Here is an 18,899-nt window from a genome sequence, read left to right as displayed (position 1 = left end):
GGGGAAGGAAACTTCTCTGGAATACTACAGCAGGAAATCAGTTGTGTCCTAAGAGCACTGGGAAGGCTCAGGAGCCTGGATTCTAGTTCTTACTTCCCCACATGGTTACAGAGGAAGGAAGTCTGAGTACACCCTAAAATCTTAGGATTTCTCGTTCCTTGGCCACAGGAAGAGGCTAAGGAAAGGGTCATGTGACTTTCCTTCTAAGCTTGATACTCCCCCAAAGTGCAGGATGGCCCAGTGGAAGCAGACTTGAATGCTTTTGAGAATGTACGTGTTCTAATTTTTCCTTTTCGTTTTAACTGAAATGACAAAGGAAAGGAAAAGTCAGGATCCCAGATTTCAGAAAAAAACAAAAATGGTTTCAACTCTCCTTTCACACTTCTGTCAACGTGCTGTGTCACATTTCAAATCCCAGAGCCTTTTTGGCAACCCCTCGGAGAGAGGATTAAAAAACATCCCCCTAATCTAGCTGAGAGGGAGAAGGTAGGATTTAAGCCTTCAATTATAATAAGAAACCTCATCCAAAGTTGAATCTCTCTAGGGTGATGTGCTGTAAGAGCTTCCGGTGATAGGGATGACTATTCTCTTTCCAGTGTTTCTAGGCCCCTCTTTTGTCTCCATCTGGGTAATACTTCTTCTCTGCATTCCCCAAGCCCTATCTTTCCACCTTACCTCACCTTCATTTAAAACTACCTCCCTTTCTGACAGATTCCCAAATTTCCAACAAACACGTTTTGCCAGCATCAAAGGCAAATACATTTCCATACCAGTCAAACCCCGCTTAGTGAACTTCACAGTGTATCCAACTTGTTTAGTTGGAGTGGAGTTCTATAATGAGCATATGGCTGGAGATCTCACTCTGGTTGTGCTGAAGCTAGAGGAGACGATGAGCTGACAGCTGTATAACTCTCAGTGAAATGGCACGTTTTAAGGGTGCTTTGAAGCTCCAAGGGGGGATGAAGACAGTGTACTGTGCTGCCTCTCCACATTCTACCTCAGAACATTAGTTGCTCTTATTTACTCATATTGTCAGGCAGCAGGGAGGGGGAGATCTCTAAGAATCTTAACATTCTATAAGTCAGGAGATGGGAGGATTAGAGGGTCCTGAGACCCCCTGCTACACGAGGACTTCAGCTCTGTCTTCATTTCCTACCTTCTTCTCTATCCTCCTTTCCCCCTTCCCATGTAAAATTCAATAATCACACAATTGGGCTCCTTTTTAAAATTTCTGCTAGTAGACTTGAATGCAAATGGCTAACAAATATGAAAAAAAAATGATTCAACTTCAATTTACCACTTCACTTACCAGGTTGGCATAGAATTTTTAAAATGGTACCCTGTGTGCATGAGGTCCAAGAAAGCAGGTATTTTTCATATAGCACTAGTGGAATTTCAAATGGTTGTAACCTTTTTGAAGGGCAACTTTGCAATTTATGTCAAAAGCCTTAAAAACACCCTCTTTCACTCTGTAATTTTAAAATTGTAAAAGTACACAAAGATTCAGATTCAAGAATACTTCTCAGAGAATTGTTTATCAAATCTAAGTACTGAAAATAAACGGAATGTTCAGCAATAATTAAGTTGTATTGCATCCACATGAGGAAATGTTTTGCTGGTATTAAAACAATGTGATGATAAGAAAGGATCGTACTGATATTGAACATACTCGATGTTTTCAACACAGTTTTAAACACAACATATGGTAACATTTCATAAAAAATAAACAGGCATGCACTGAAAATATTAGAAGGATAATTCATTGAAATGGTAACAGTGGCATCTAATGATAGGCTTGTAAGTGGTATTTGTTGTTTTCTTTTTTATAGCTTGATTTCTTAAACTTCTAAAATAAAATGAATTACTTGGTTAACAAATTAACTTTATTTTTATTTTTATTTAATTATTTTTTTGGTACCAGGGAATGAACTCAGGGGCACCCAATCATTGAGCCACATCCCCAGCCATATTTTGACTTTTATTTAGAGACAGGGTCTCACTGAGTTGCTTAGTGCCTCGCTTTTGCTGAGGCTGGTTTGAACTCACGATCCTCCTGCCTCAGCCTCCTGAGCTGTTAGGATTATAGGCAAGTGTCACCGCATCCTGCAATTTTATAAAGGAAAGATTGAGCTATCTAGAGACACAGAATAAATCAGTGAAGACAGAGGAGAAGGAACATAGTTAAGATGGTACAAAATCACAACATGTTCATAGCCTGAGCTAATATAGAAATAGGATGGAGAGGATGATGTGAGAGACCTTTTTCTTCCTTCCCTTCCCTTCCTCTCTCTCTTTCTCTCTCTCTCTCTCTCTCTCTCTCTCTCTCTCTCTCTCTCTCTTTCTTTCTTTCCCTTTTGGTACTAGGATTGAACTCACTGGCACTTTACCACTGAGCCATATCACCAGCCCTCCTTTTTACATTTTTAAATTTTGAGACAGAGTCTTGCTAAATTGCTTAAAGCTTTGCTAAGTTGCTGAGGCTGGCTTTGAACTTGATCCTCCTGCCTCAGCCTCCAGCATTACTGGGATAACAGGCAAGTGCCACAGCACCTGGCATGTGAGAGACATTTTCCAAAGGTAGAATCAACAATACTTGATGACATCAGGAAATAGTGGTAAGGAATAGTCACTATATGATATGTGTGTTTGTGAGGGTGTGTATTTTGTAAGTAAAAACACTTGTTTAGAGCTGGTGGAGGGCATCTACGGAGATGTTTTACAGAGAGTAGAAGAAATGGGATCACTGTCAGGTGCACCAGGGGATAATCTGTTTTCTCAGCACAGTTGGAACAATAAGAGTTAATTAACCACTGAAAATGTCTGTGGTTGTTAAAGATCTGTGTACTGGGCAAGTTAAGAGTTTGAAGAAATGAAGAAGGATCTGTAAAGGTTCACAGAGCACTGTCTAGAGAAATAAAGGAATGCCACAGAATAATTCAGCTTATCAGGAAACTAGGGGAAAGGGTCATAAAGAATAACGTGGGGGGACATTTTAGAACATTCAAGAAAAGCCGTGGCAGAGAAAAGACCACTGAACTTGAGAATGTATTCTTGGAGACATTAGGAAAGATATATCCATTGCTGGAGATTGGTAAGAAGAGAAATTAAACTGTAGAAAATCATTCATTCAAAAGCTGTCAGTGAAAAGGAAAAGAGAGAGAAGGAGCTGTTAAAGGGTTAGCAGAGAATAAGTAAAACCGCAAGCTCCAAGTCTGAGGATCTCTGCCTGTATTGGAAAGAAAGGAGTTTGTAAAGGGAGGCTGGGAATAATGAGTGAGGAACAGGGTTCTCGAAGGGGAGGGAAGATTTGGGCTGTAGAGCACAGATTTGAGAGCTCAGCTTAGAGATAAGAGACCATGTCTTTTCTTAGAGATAAAATAAATATTAAAAAAAATGAATGTGGACAACCACAGATATTGAGGGACCAAAACAATGAGTGACTTAGTGAAGCTTGGGTACCCTTAAAGTAGCATTTGAGGTTCTGTGTGCTTCTGGAGTAGAATTCTGAACTGTGGACCCAAGAAAACAAAGGGGACTTGGAATATTAATTTTAGGAAGTGGGAGAGAATGAAAAAAAATAATAAAAGAAATACAGCAACCTGTCTGTCTGGAGGCTGTGTTAAAATAGTGACTCAAGAGTCAAGGATGAATGTTTCCAAAAGGGGGCTCATGAAATTCATGAATTCAGATGAGCTGATGGTGAGTTCTGGTGAGTGGAGGTCAGGGCAGAGCTTAGGAGACAGGATGTGGAAAGGAGAGGTTTTTGTGGGATCAGTAAAGTAGGAATGTTGAGGAGGCTGTGGCCAAAGACAGCACAAATTTAATAATTGAGGTGGAAGAATGGAAAGAGATGTTACAGCCCAGGATACTTAATTTTGTGGGATGCAAGGGTGGCCAGATGTGCAGAGGAACTGATTTGAGCAGAAGGTAGATGGAAAATAGGGAGTTGAGGAATTTGAAGGGTCATGGAAATGAATGTGGTGGACATGAAAGTTGTGCCGGAGGTCTACCTTAGGGAATGCCAGAGACCCTGGGGACAAAACTCTCATAGCTTAATGCGAATGAGCATGGGTTTTTCCACCTCTATAATGACAGGGCTCTGTAATCTTATGGACATTACAAAGCTCTCTAAGCTTCAGTTCTCTCATCTGTGAAATAACACTATCAATCTGTTGATGTTATGTAGATTAAGTAAGATAATGTATCTCGAATAAATGATCATAATGATAGTGGTAGCAAAATTGTTCTAGATATGGACACTATTGAAGATCTTAGCAGAAGGTCTAAGTCATTCGGGAGTTCCTAAGCCTGATTATCTTATTCCTCAAGTACTTATGGAAAAAAAAAAAAGGAGCTTTAGCACAGGCATAAGTGGTTATTTTTATGAGTGAGGTGGTGGGATGGGGTGGAGGAGAAGGAGCTGTCCACTGTGCTGAAACATCTTTGCTTGGTCTTTAGCCACTCTCTTAAAATTCTCTGTTCCATTTTCCACCACTGTCTTCAATACAACCAAACCTGGCTGCAGATTTCCAGTTCCTGCTCCCATTATGTCAACAAGATGTAGCTCATCTAACCTGGTCTATGAGTTTATCTCCAAACTACAGTCTTTGTTCTGGACTTATTTCAGGGGGAAAAAATGTATGTACCCATGTCTTCTTTTCTTTTTAGTTCTTTCAAGTATAAAAATGTAATAATCAATGATACTAATAACAACTTTGAGTGTTTTAAAACTTTTTAAAAAATTTTTTTAGTTGTAGATGGACACAATATCTTGATTTATTTTTATGTGGTGCTGAGGATAGAACCCAGTGCCTCATATATGCAAGGCAGGCACTCCACCACTGAGCTACAGCCCCAGCCCTAGAGTTTTAATCTTTATTTTTCTCTTACAAAAACAAAGAAATATGTAATGTAATATAGGCCTTTTTATTTCATTAAAATAATTGAAATAAAATAAATTATTTGGTACTGAAATTATCGGGACCCAATCATTTTGAAAATTGCTTAATCATCATGGAGTGACAAAGCATTATACTAGTGCACTCATAAATTAGGCTCTTATTTTCATATTATCTTTTGATTTATTAGCTTAAATTCATACATCCATAGTTTTTCAGATTGTGTAAAAATTAACTGGAGTATCCACCTAGATAAAACTATAAATTCTGTGCCGTTTACACATACATTCAAGCACCTCACTTCCAATACTCATTATTGTCTGGCAGTAATAAATGATGAAAATTACACATCAAAATACATGAGTATTGGGCTGGGGATGTGGCTCAAGCGGTAGCGCGCTCACCTGGCATGCGTGCAGTCCGGGTTCGATCCTCAGCACCACATACAAACAAAGATGTAGTGTCCGCCGAGAACTAAGAAAAAATAAATAAATATTAAAATACTCTCTCTCTCTCTGTCCCCCTCTCTCTCTCACTCTCTCTTTAAAAAAAATACATGAGTATTTGTAGAAGTTAAAGTGTAAAGATGATGAATAAAATGGCTTTTTTTCTCATTTATAGACATGATCCTGGTTCCTATATACAAATAATTCATTATTAGCTGTAGCATGGATATGTGTGTGTTCCTGTGGAGCTTAATTATGGGAGGGGCTTGGCATTAGGTTTGAGCCTCTAAGGAAAAAGAGTGAGTCAGGGAGGCTACTGAGTGTTGGAATGGCTGAACAGGAAGGAAAGATAAGAACCAGATGAGAAAGCTGCTGAGCAGTAAGATCAGGCCGACTTATCAGATGGGGCAAACTACAAAGACTGGATTCTTTCTTCTTCCCTTTTTCACTCCCAACATAATAGATAAATTATTTGCATAACTACATAGTTAAGATCAGCTAACGTCCACAGAAATGAATAGAAATTTAAACATTAATGGCTTATGCCTTTATGTTCACTTTGATCCACAAAGCTCCTTATCGGTTTCCTTAATTAATGCCTTCTTTTGATTGGATACATCATCTCAGAAAAGTATCTGAGGAGTCAGGTTTCCTGATGTGACATGAGACACTTTAAAATAGGTGGAACATAAATATAATTTGTGAATTTATTTCCTCCCTCTGATGGAGCTCGCTCCATACTCTCAAGAGCATTATTGATAAATGAGGACTTGAATGTGTCCAATACTCTAAAAGTTCATGATTTAAGCACAAGGGGAAGTTAGAAAGCCAATACTAGAACAAAAAAAATGTTTGAAAAATGACAACTTATTTATTCTATGAATTTAAAATACTTTTTTGGATTCAAATAAAAGACAAGGTTAGGATCCACCATTAAAATAAGAGGATCACTGTTAAATGAAAAACGTAACCATTTAAAATCCTTTTGGTTCAAGGACAATGAATGTTTGGTATCCCACTCTGAATTCATATGAAATTACTAGAACCGTAGGAAGAGTTATTAGAGAAACGGAATAATATCTAATTCATTCCTAGATGTTTCAATTCTGTCAACCCATTTGGGGGTGTGAGTTGATTCTCTCCAGAACCCATACAAATGGAAATGCATGTGTGCTCTGGGGCGATTTGAAGTCTTTCGGTGTTTGAATTCCCATTACCGCACCACCCAAACACCCTACTTACCTTTATCGCATCTGCTGCCTGTATTTGGCTAACCCCTAGCCGCTAACCATTTTCAACTGAAGTGCATCTGCTTGGTACTTAGCAGCTAGCTGAGAAGATTCTTCCTTCCCAATCAACACAACCACAGCATGAAATGAAGACACAGAATGAGAGGTAGGAAAAGGAAAAACAGGGGAGGGGGCTATATATATATATATATCTCCTGTGACTTCTTATGTGTTCTGGAAGGACTATTAATATTTCTTTCTAACTCTCCCTGCACTGCCAGGCTCCCCTTTCTCTCCCACCCTCACACCTCCCCATGCAGGCAAAGTCTTGAATCAGCAGATTCTGAGCTCTGAGCAGTAAAGAGCTATTGAGGGACAGACTCTGATAGCATTACGGCCAAACATGGAACCATTTTCTGTGGCGAATCGCTGAGTTCTACCTGGTTATCTCTTGCCTTGCACATCACTTCCAAATGACATGCTCTCAGTCTGGGCAAAAATGAGAGTTTTTTAAAGAACTGGGATTTCAATAATATGTGACGAAAGGATGAGATTACTTTCTGAGGTAGGGGAAGGCAGGGAGGAATGAGGGAGGGAGAGGAAAAGGGACAGAGAAGGAGGTAGGGAGTGTGGGAGAGAGGAGGGAGAAAGGCATCCCTCACTACCTTGGGATCAGTCTTTCTCTAACCTTAAGAAGTAAAACAGAAAGTTGTTTTAATTTTCTTTGTCTTCTCTTATTCTCCTGCTTCTTTCACTGGTGGTAACTGACTCTTGAGTTATTTATGAGGATTACTGTGATTTGACTTTGAAACACCGTTAAGCAACATGGAAACTCCAAAGCTCAGACCTAGGCAATGGAGGCCTTCAGAGAACAAAGCCATCTGCATTGACCATTAGCAAATTCAGCGACGAGCCATTTTTGAAGCACAGTTCTTCTGTCTGTTCTCAAGAAGAGAAAGTCAGCCCTGCAGTACCCAAACTCTCCACTATCCAGGGCCTGCCACCTCCTACCAAGGGCTTCTAGAGGGAGAAATGAGATATATTTGAATGCTTCATCTCTGTAATTAATTGGCACTGTTAGGATATCAATTTCTCTTCCTTTCAATGAGGAAAATGACAACATGTTGAAAAAAAAAAGCATTATTTGTGCATTCTCATGAGATTAAAAAGTAAATCATAGAAAAGTCGGTCTCTGTCCACAAACGTGTAGTTGCTTTTACACATTTTCTGCAAAAACCAAAAACAAAACAAATAAACAACAACAACAACAACAATTTGAACTTGACAGTGACATTTATTTCCTTCAGTCAGGGGTATAGTCTCCTGGTCTAAGATGGGCCCTGCATGACCTGAACTGCAGCTTTTCCTGACATTCTACTCATCTACAGGTGAGACAAATAGGGACAACATTTCCAAAGGCTCCTCCTGAAGCAGCCTGTGATGGATTCATATCCTGGGGAGATGTGTACAGTAATAATAAAATGATCCCCAGATCAGGATGAATTAGAAACAGGAGCAGAACCCTATCAAAAAGCATCATAGAAAATAAATCTCTCAATGGGCCTGAGCCCTTAATCCCTCACCAATGGTGAGCAAGGCCCATCACTCAGGAATGTTGATGCAATGTTCATGCATGACACAGAGAAGAGCATGTTTCTAAATGTGTGTGTGTGTGTGTGTGTGTGTGTGTGTGTGTGTGTGCATGCATGAATGGTAATTGGAAAATAATTCAAAGTATGTACAATATAATGTAACCAAAGTTTTATTTCACCAAATCCTTCCCCTCTGTTCCCCAATCTAGCATCCATTTTGGGGAGTAACCACAGTAAAGATGTCTGTATGAAGCCTTTCAAGCCATTTGCTAGCACTTTATTCCACACACTTAAATGCAGTATTCTTTCTTTATTTCACACACACCTGAATCACATCTGTCATGCCGTTACACAGCTTGGATTTTTACTTACTGTATCTTGAGGAAGCTTTCAGTTCAGAAAAGAATGAGGCTTGCCTCATGATGTTTTTGTATGGGTGTAAGGAGTTTATTTAAGAGTTCTCCTAAAGATGTTCTCTTGGGCCATGTTGAACTTTTGCTCATAAAAACAAATGTTGCAATATACTTTTTCATAGATACTTATGCCAATGTGTCCTTTCTCACTTAAAAAAATTTTTTGAAATGATTTCAAACATACAGAAAAGTAAAAGAATCGCAGAAGGCCCCCAGATTCATCAAACAGGAACACTTTGCCACATTCTTTCTCTTTCCATGTGTATTATACACACATATTATTATTATGTTGCTGTTTTTCTGAACAATTTGAGAATATTTGCACTCAATCCCACCCTTTCTTTCTCAAATTCTTCAGTGAGTATTTCCTAAGGACATGTATTCTCTTACATAGCTACAGCACAACTATCAAGTTCAGGAAATGTAACATTGCTGCAATATCTTTATCTAAATCACAGTATTATGATTAATTTATAATTTTACGCATGTATTCTTTTTTGGGGGGGGGAGGTTTGGTGTTTTCACTTGGGGTACTTTGAGATTAGCCATAAACTATCACTAGTTTATTCTTTATTATGCTCAGTAGTATTCCATTACATGGATGTTACCAGAATTTGCCCATTCACTCGAAGACACTTGGATAGTTTCCAGTATGAAGCATTACAAGTGAACTTGTGATGAATGTTCGAGTACAAGTCTTTATGAGGACTTGTGCTTTTATTTTTCTTGGGTAAACCTCTAGAAGTAAAGAGATAGGTTATATTGTAGGTATATATTTAACTTGTTGAGAAACTGCCAAAACCTTTTTCAAAATGATAGTACTGTTTTACATTCTCACCAGCAGTGTAACAGAAGTTCACCAGATCTACATCACTTCCAACTGATAGGTGTTTTTTTTTCTTTTCTTTTTTTTTTTTTTTACCAATCCTGGGGATTGAACCTAGGACCTCATATGTGCTGCACAAGTGGTCTAACCTCTGAGCTACATTCCCAGCCCTTTTTATTTTATTTTGAGAAAAGTTCTCCCTAAATTGTCCAAACTGGCCTCAAACTTGCGATTCTCTTGCCTCAGCCTCCCAAGTAGCTGGGATCACAGGCTGCACCACCACATCTCACCTGATAGGTCTTTTATTGAACATCCAGTAGGTATGCAGTGTCATATCATTCTGGCTTGAATCTTTCTTTCCCTGTTGACTCATGATCTGAAGCATCTTTTCATGTGCTTATTTACCATCTATATATCTTCTTAGTATTAAGTCCATGATTTTACTAGACATTGTTTCTTTTGCATAAATTGAATATTCATTTTTAATGTCAATTACTTATTTTCATATGGTTTCTAAGAATTTTTAAATGTGTAGCAACGGTAATCCTTGTTCTGCTACATGTTTTCTCCTCTGCTGCTTGTGTTTTACCTTTTTACATAAAGAAGTTTTTCATTTTTATGTGGTCATATCTATATCCATTCTTCCTCTAGGCTTCAGGTATTTTCTTCACGTGCATAAAAACCTTCTCAACCCCAAGAGTTAAAAAATATCCTATATTTTCTTTTCGTATCTTTCTAAAAATTTATATCATGAATTTATCATTAGTATGGTTTTATACATGATAAGAGGTCATGTTATGTTAACAAAGGTCACCTTTTAAAATATTTTCAGTTATCGGTAAATTGTATGCTCTAACTTTTAAAAGCTTAAATACTGGATCATTAAACTACCCCTGAATTCTAGGAAGTTATCAGAAATGACACGGACAGTAGAAAGGAATCACTTTCAAACATGACAATTTTGAAGTAACTTCATTCAAAGGAGTATAAGCAGGAAAACAAGAACCTTAACAAACTCAATTAAATGATGCATTAAAGCTGGGGGATGTAGCTCAATGGTTGAGAGGCTGCCAAGCAATCATGAGGTCCTTGGGTTCAATTCCCAGTATTAAGAGAAGGAGGGGGAAGAGGAAGTAGAAGGAGGAGGAGGAGGAAGAAAAAGAAGAGATACATTAATTAAGGCCCAGGCTCCTCACCTGTGCCTGCTTCTCCATCCTCCAACCTCAGCATCCTCATGCCTAGTGCTTCGTGATTGCAGGATGCCACCACAACTTCAGACATCACATCTGTGTTAAAGGCAGCAGCGGACAGTGGACAGTGAAGAGGAATCCATCTCTTTTGTCAAATAACCAAAAGTCCCTAAGTAAACTTTCTTTTCCTTTTTCTTTGCTTTTGTTTTTTTTCAGTGCTCATGATTGAACTCAGGACTGGGCATGTGCTAGGTAAGGGTACCACCGAGTCACAAACCCAGCCCCCTGTGTAAATCTTCCTTAAGTTTCCTTGGCAAGAACTTGGCCACGTGTCAATTCCTAGGTGCGAGGGAGGCTGGGTCAGTAAATATTTGCATCCTAGCACCAGAGCTGGGATCATCAAACACAAAACTATGAACCAGACTGCAATGGACTTCTAAATTGGCCAACACATTGAGTTTGTCACAGCAAATCTGGAGAAATGAGTCTAAAGTGTAAAGAAGTATTTTAAGAAGGAAATTCTATTATGTACCTTCACGTGTTTAAAAGGTTGTCACTGGAAAAGTGAGTATTTTATATTGCCAAACTAGGTCAATACATGGGATTTTGTAAGGAATGGCTAATCTCAGTTAAGTTACGGTGGGGCTCTGGTTGTTTTGGAAGGCAGTAAATGTGTGCATTTATTTATTTATCAGACATAATTGTCAATAATGTTCACCCAATCCTGCTTTGTGGACAGATTGGATCAAATTACTTTTCAGGTCCCTTCACAACACCCCTCAAAATTAGGCCCCTCTTCCTTAGGTTTTAGGCACATATCTGATCATCATTTAACAAATTCCCCTTTTCAGCTCTAGAGAGAAACCTGCACGTTCAGCTCTCTTTGCGGATGATATTCTAGATAAGGGTCTTTTCCTTCTAACTCACTTATTGTTTCAGGGTCTTCTAAACACTCAGTGTCAAGACTCCACCAACTTGTCCCAGTGTGGCAGTAGAAGGTGCTCATTTACTTCCTTTACTACCCCTTGAAACTTCCTTTTAAACCATGCTGGCTCTTTGCATAGGGAGCAGAACAAAAGTACTTTAGAACCAAAATATCCAGTTGCTTTTTTTCACAGGTGGTAGAAAAAAACAGACCCCAGAAAAAAAAAGGTTTGGGCACATGCTGTACATACTCAGCACGATGCTGAGAGCACGGAATCCTGCTTCTTCAAACCAGGGCTCTGCAATTTGTCTCAGGTGTGTGCATCAGAGACCACCTGCAAGTCACTTCACTTAGAAAACTTCTCCTAAAGAGATGCAATCAGGGGGATTACAGACTCCGGATTGATTTGCGGCTTCTACTTCATGTCAGCAGAAGCCTTCATTTCCTGCAGCCTGTTGAAGGTCTTTCCGTGGGCTGCTCTGCTCTCTCTACTCATCGGAGACCAGGGCAGCACAAAGGCTAGGGACAGTGACCCAGGTGAGGATCTGGCTGGCAGCGAAGAGGCACACGAAGTTGCTCAAGGCTGGCAGCAGGCCAGGGCACTTCAGGGCATTGCTGTGTGGCACCTGGAGGAAGGGTCAGAGATTCTCGGGTGTGGAGTAGGGGCAAGGCCAGTCCCGAGAGACTGAGGGCTGTTGGTGGGAGTCAGAGCCAGCAGTGCAGTCTGGACTGGGCTGCTGAAAGAAGAGTGAAGGTCAAGGCCAGAGGACCACCTTCAATTTTGAACTCAGCAACAGCAGCTCCCAGTGAGGTCTAGCCTATGGAAAAATGGGCCTCCCAGATGTCAACCTGGTGTGCCTTTCCTTGCACAGTTTGCCAAACCCTTTCGTCTTTATTCCTGTATTATCTGGTCTGTGATCTGCACTCTTTTTTTTTTTTTTTCTTCTTGGTTTGGAATCTCTTTTTTTCCGAGTTTCAAAGCAGTACCACTTCATCCTCATGTTTTGGAGGAGTGAGTTTGGCAGGAGCCTGGATTAGTACTGCAGATACTTCCGTGGGCAGAGGTGAGCCAGTTGATCCAGGCTCGCGTTCATGACCTCATTTTCCTCCTCTATAAATGAAATGAATGACAGCCACAGGACTGTGTCAGGATGCGGTGCAGGATGGCTGTGGACATGACATGTCAATGGTAAAGAACCCACAGCTGTGAGCCAGCCCACGTCTATTGAATAAACTCTGCTCCAAACAGGGCTGGCCTTTTGGCACCAGCAGCCCTGACACTCAGGGAATGGGATATCCTGGGGGGTGTCTGTGGGAGACAGATGCTACTCCTGTGAATTGCTTCCATGGACAGGTGAGTTAGAAGGAAAAGACGTGGGGGCAAAGTGATGAAGAGCATTATTTTGTGTGGGATATTTCTTAAACTGAAGCTTTCCTTTCATTAGGAATATCTGGCAGATTTTTGCCTACTGATATTGCTTATTGATCATTTTCTATTTTTGTACTCAAGAAAGTGGCAGAATTTTCCTTGATTGGTATGTCTTTTTAATAATCAGAATCAGTAGAGCCTCTGCGGTTTGTTTTCTCTCTCTCAGATCATTTGCAAAAATGTTAAATTCAACCAATAGAGCTGGAACAAATCTCCAACACTGTTTTTATACTTCTTCTGTCTAAAGTAGCCCACCCCCAGTAGTCATTTATCTCAGATCTGAATTCAATTAAAAATACATATTCTTGGTTAACCATTTTATTCTATTTATTTATGGTACCAAAATACTAATTTGTTTTCCCATTCATTAGTTACATTCTCTTTCCTTTTTGTAGGTTTTCTCAAGAAAAGTAAGTATCCAATGAGCCTCTACTTCAGCCTCTACTCCAGCCTCTACTTCATTACAACACCCCTTCCTTGTCAGATAGAGAAATGGGTCTCGGTATTTCTAGTCAGAGCCCATCTACAATGACAGGCCCACATGAAGTAAAAATTGATCCAGTCCTTTTTTGGGTATTTTGCCCTCAAATCAAATTGGTTTTGGTGGTAATTCACCTTTTTTTATTCTGATCAATGATCCTATTTATAGGAGTCTTAATTCTTACCTGCGTTTTAAAGGGGGATTTTATAAAAGGGGATCTCTCTCTGAAATCAAGATTTGTATCCAACCCTTTGCTATTTTTCCCCCTCCTTTGATTCAACTAAGTGCTATTATTTTAAAGATATTGTTTCTTGAACCGACTTCCTTCCATAGATTTAAAACATCTCTCCCCAGTACTTCTGTAATTCTCTCTAAATTGCCACATATTTTTGTGTTGCTTTTTGGTTGATCTAGTTTTGAGGTTGCATAGTTTGAATGCTTTATCCCCTGCAATGCTCACATTGAAACTTTATCTCTGTTGTAATAGTGTTGGGAGGCAGGGTCTAAGGGGAGGTGTTTAAGTCATCAGGGCTCCACAGGAATGGACCAATGCTGCTATACAAAGGGCTTGCCGGGAGAGTTCTCTCTTTTCTATCTTTCTGCCATGTGAAGAAGAAAGAGCCACTTCCCCAGGGGATGCAGCTCCATCTTGGATCCAAACCCTGAACTTACGTATACCTTGATCTTAGACATTCCAAGATAAGAAATACAATTTTGTTCCTAATAAATTACCCAGTCTGTGGTATTTTATTATAGCAGCACAAAACAATCTAAGACAAAAGGTATTCTTCACCTGCTATATTTTGTGAGTCAATGTATTTTCTTAAATTGATTCTTTTTCTGCTTTATGAAACATATCCCTTCCCCTGCTCCAACAGTTACATTTCTGACTTTATCAACCAGCCACTGAGACTTATTATAACCCCTTGGGATTTTTTCCTGAATTGCTGATAAATCACCTTGAAAATATTCTCTTGGTTACTTTCTTATTAATTACTCTTTCATTTTTTTCATAGGATACTTCTAATATTAACTAGACATGCAGTGTATTTTAATTTTCTCACAAGCCTGTGGAATTAAATTGTGTGGTGTCTATTTCCAATGTTTTTGTATCACCTCATGGACTAGTTTCCATTCACTGTCCGAGCCCAGTCTGAAATAGTTCCCTACAACCTCGTATCCTTCTTTACCTTCTCTGGGAGTAATTTCTCTTATCTAAAAATCTTACTTTCAACTCTTTTCCCAGTGAGGCATTATGCCAATCTATGATTGAGTAATTAAAAGTCTCTCATTATTTGCTACCTGCCCTAATTTTGTAGCTTCCACAATCTCAATTAACATTTCTATCTCAGTTTCCTGGTCAGGTGGGCTGCAACATATCCCTATTATTACTTTTTAATTATGTGAGAATAGAATTTCTACCCACAGAGATTCCACAGAAGTTCCTTTCTCTGATAAGATTTTTATCTTATTGCTTTGTAGAACTATGCTTCACACAGCAGTTACTGAAATGTATTTATTTATATCCATCCTCTTTGCAAGTTGTATTTGAAAAGCAGCTTACAAAAAATGTAAAGATTAAAAAAAAACTAGCCATTGAGAAGAATGGGCAAGGTAATAGACGTAGAAAAATAAGATGTAGACAACATGAGCTCATGCAGGTATTGGCTGTTTGGAAGCATTTGCTATAAACTTGCTTCAGCGATATCTTATGGCCAATATGAAGAAGAAAATAGGATCAATCATGCAGTTTAGAGTCTTTGAGGTAGAATTAAGCCAATTGCCTAGCAGAGGCACAAAAACTTATTCTTCAGAAATTCAAAAATTGTCCCATGGGTCTTTATAACATCCTCAATAACATTGTTACAGTAAATGCAACATGTTCCCCCAATTAGCTTCCTAGTGTGGTCCCCAATGTCAGATTACCGCAAAAATAGCAATGAATAGTTTGGTAAGAAGAGTTCTGTTCAGGGTTCAAGGAAACTTCTTGAGCAGTCATGGGGTCAAGAGCATCGACCCTGACAGGTGGTTGTCCGGCAGACCTCGTCTGTGTTCCACTGCATACAGAGCCTGATGTTTTTAACAGCCACCTGAGTAAGGGTTGACGGTCACACTGTAAAGGAAAAGGGGTGAAGCCTCAACTAAAAAGAAAATCTATTTTCCTCCACACTAAACGCCCACAAGTGGAGAGGAAGCTTTACATAGAAGGCAATTTGGGGTCAGAGGAATATTTGGTGAACAGATGATCGTGGCTAGTGAATGTCTCTAAGTGCTGTTAATGAATGCAGATCTCACACAGTAAACAGTATACTCCCAGGTCAACCATCCAAGACAAGCTGGTAGCAAAATGTTTCCTTTAGCAGTTTACAAAATCATTTACAAAAACATTAAACTAGGAGACACTAGACATGATTCAGTCTTATTTTGCTTATGGTTTTAGAGATAAAACCAGTTAAGTGGTGAAAAATATTTACTGAAGTCAGTGACTGCCATTTTGGAATGATTGATATTATCATCATCAATTACTACTTCCTGGTAGTAGTTAGACAGCAAGGGCTATGCTCTGTGAAGACTTTTTCCCACTGAGGTAATAAAATACTACTTCTGCACATAGGCTTTTTCCGATTCTTCCCCTGCCTCTAGTGGAGTGTTGGGTGAAAGATGGATGAAGGTGAGTCTGTATGTAGCTGAGGCAACTATGGTCTCAAGTCACCAGGGTGAAAGTGAAAAATAAGGTGGTGATGTTGGTGGGGCCAGAGCATAAACCTGTTTTATTCCACTAGAAATGACCTGCTCCTTCAGGCAACTCTCTGACTTTCTCAGAGTCTCATGGGAAAATTGTGTGCAGCTACAGTGTAAATGTTTACAATTTAGAACCAACATAGGCCTATTAGCCCACAGCTAATGCTTTCCATAGAGTCCAAGGAAGATCAAAAAAGCATCTGAACATCTACCTGATGAAAATATCACAAAGATGCTCTTAAGACTACAAATGGTCAATCACAGAGCAGGCACCCCAAAGGTTCACCTGCTTCTCATGGAGCATGCCATCCAGCAACAAGCTTAGAAAGCTCCTGTGCACACTATCTAGGAAACAAAGAGGCTAGAACTTGAAGGTTATAAAAAATTGTTCTATTAAAATGTATATGACACTAGAAACTTTGAGTCAAACCACATGGAATATAGCAGAAGGGATGATAGCAAGTAAATTCATCTTCAGGAACCAGAATCCCCCTTCTTCATGGCCCTTGAACAGCTCTTAGAAATGCCCTCCTTCCTAGGAGTTCTGAATAAGCCCAAGATTTTCTAATCCTCTCTACTGTATCAGAAAGAGCTCTAGGGCTAGCATGCAGGCTTCATCTAATGGTACGTTAGAACAAAGGCCACGTGTACCCAAAAGTTGGTTAAGTAGTTCAGATTAACTTAGTGGCTGATAAAGTGAGAAAACATTTCTAAAAGTGCAATCATAGAATAACTTCAAAGCAATGTCTGATCATAAAGGGCAGGCAATGGAGCTGGAGAAATCATGTTGAAGTCACCACAATTGATACACAAGGCCTGTCAGGTTTGTGGCCTCCTCTGTATCATTTTCTATTTAAAAATTACTTTATTAAGATGTAATTGACAGACCAGATAAGGTGGTGAACGTTTGTAATCCTAGCAGCTCAGGAGACACAGGCAGGAAGATCAGGAGTTCAAAGCCAATCTCAGCAAAAGTAAGGCGCTAAGCAACTCAGTGAGACCCTGTCTCTAAATAAAATACAAAATAGGGCTGGGGTTCTGGCTCAGTGGTTGAGTGCCCCTGATTTCAATCCCTGATACCCCCCCAATGTAAATTACATACTATAAAGTTCACTTTTTAAAGTGTGACATTCAGTAGTTTATAGAATATTCAAAAGTTGTACATTGATCACCACTATCTAATTCCAGGACCTTTTCATTAGCCCAAAGAAGAAATCAGGTAGGTTTGTAGGTACCTGTTCACTTCCCATTTCTCCCTCCCCTTTCCAACCCTTGCAGTAACTAATCTACTTTCTATCTCTGTGAATTTACCTATTTGGAACATTTCATATGAATTCAAGGATACGATTTTTCTTGTTATTTTGTAGCATGTATCAAAACTCCATTCCTTTGTAAGAATGAATTGTATTCTGTTGTCTTGATATACCATGTTTTGTTTATCAGTTTATCAGTTGAGGTACATGTGTTTGTATTTTTTATATTATAATGTCACTATGTACATTCATATACAAGTTTTTGAATAGACATATGTTTTCATTGTCTTGAAGACAAACCAAGTGGAATTGCTGGACTATATGGGAACTCTTATGTTTAACTTTCTGAGGAAGTACGAAATGGTTTTCAAAGAAGATATTCCATTTTGACATTCCCACCAATAATGCACAAAAGCTCAAACTCCTCCACATCTTCACCAACATTTGTTGGTATCCATATTTTGCTGTTGTTGTTATAACTGTTCTACTGGGCATGAAGTGGTGCCTTGTGATTTTTATTTCCATTTCATCAATGACTAATGATGTTAAGCATTTTTTAATGGTTTATTGGATATGTGTACATTTTCTTTGCAGAAATTCTATTCAAATCCTTTACTCATCTTTTGAAATTGGGTTGTCTTTCTATTGTTGAGTTGTGAAGGGTTTTTCATGTATTCTACCTACAAGTACCTTAACAAATATATGATTTGCAAAAATTTTCTCACATTCTGTGGGGTGCCTTTTCTCTTCCTTAATTATGTTCTTTGAAGCACAAGTGTTTACTTTTTATTTATTTTATTTTACTTTATTGTTTGCAGTACTGGGATGAACCTAGGGGTGCTCTACCACTGAGGTACATGCCCAGTCCTTTTTATTTTGAGACAATGACTCCCTAAATTACCCAGGCTAACCTTGTACTTGTAGTTCTCCTGCCTCAGTCTCCCAAGTAGCTGGGATTACAGGCATGCATCACCACACCTGGCTACAATATTTGTTTTTTTTTTTACCAGCTTTATTCCTCTGTATGTTGATATCCAGTTTTCCTAAGAACATATGTTGAAAAACAATTCTTTACTTCAGTGAATTATCTTAGTAACTTTGTTCAAAAGCAATTGCCAGTAAATAAACTTGTAATTAAATTTCAGTGATCTATCTTTATATCATTATGCCAGTAATGTCATATTGTCTTAATTATCATAGATCTGTAGTAAGTTTTGATATTGGGAAGATGAGCTAACTTCATTCTACTTTTAAAAGATTGTCTCAGCTACTTAAGGACCCTTACTTTCCTTATGTCATTTTCTGCTAGTAATTAATTTTATTCATTTTATTTACCTGGAAATGTCTTAACTTCTTCTTCATTTTTGAGGAATAGTTTTGCTGGATATAGAATTATAAATTGGCAATCCTTTTTTTTTTTTCCTGCACTCCAAACATATCATTCCACTGCCTTCTAGCCTCTGTGTTTCACATGA

The sequence above is a fragment of the Urocitellus parryii genome, chromosome 2, assembly GCF_045843805.1.
Source record: "Urocitellus parryii isolate mUroPar1 chromosome 2, mUroPar1.hap1, whole genome shotgun sequence".
Lineage (NCBI taxonomy): Eukaryota > Metazoa > Chordata > Mammalia > Rodentia > Sciuridae > Urocitellus > Urocitellus parryii.
The sequence above is the reverse complement of the archived record's forward strand: the minus strand, read 5'-3'. Positions refer to the sequence as shown.